This window comes from Lissotriton vulgaris, unplaced genomic scaffold, assembly GCF_964263255.1.
Source record: "Lissotriton vulgaris unplaced genomic scaffold, aLisVul1.2 SCAFFOLD_5315, whole genome shotgun sequence".
Classification (NCBI taxonomy): domain Eukaryota; kingdom Metazoa; phylum Chordata; class Amphibia; order Caudata; family Salamandridae; genus Lissotriton; species Lissotriton vulgaris.
In genome coordinates, this window is record NW_028248801.1 from 77,501 (window position 1) to 77,963 (window position 463).

The window sequence follows — 463 nt, forward strand, 5'->3', positions numbered from 1 at the left end:
CCCGGCCTGGCTAGGGTCCGGAAGGTGGTACCGGGCCCGGGGCTTGAGCTCCGTCCAGCTGGCCCCGGGGTGCGTGAGCCCCCCGTCCTGCAAGCCATCAGAGGGTCTGGGCGCTTGGGACGGGTCCCCATGGGGGCCCGGGGAAGGCTCTCCCCGGCCTGGACTAGGGTTAGGAAAGCCGGGACTGGGGCCGGGACCGGGCCCGGGGCTTGAGCCCCGTCCGGCAGGGCCCGGTGGTGCGAGAATACCCCTCCGTCCTGCAAGCCGGCCTGGGGTCCGGGGCGCCCGGGACGGAGGGTCGACCGGGGCCCAGGGAGGCTCTCCCCGGCCTGGACTAGGGTTAGGAAAGCCGGGACTGGGGCCGGGACCGGGCCCGGGGCTTGAGCCCCGTCTGGCAGGGCCCGGTGGTGCGGGAATACCCCTCCGTCCTGCAAGCCGGCCTGGGGTCCGGGGCGCCCGGGAC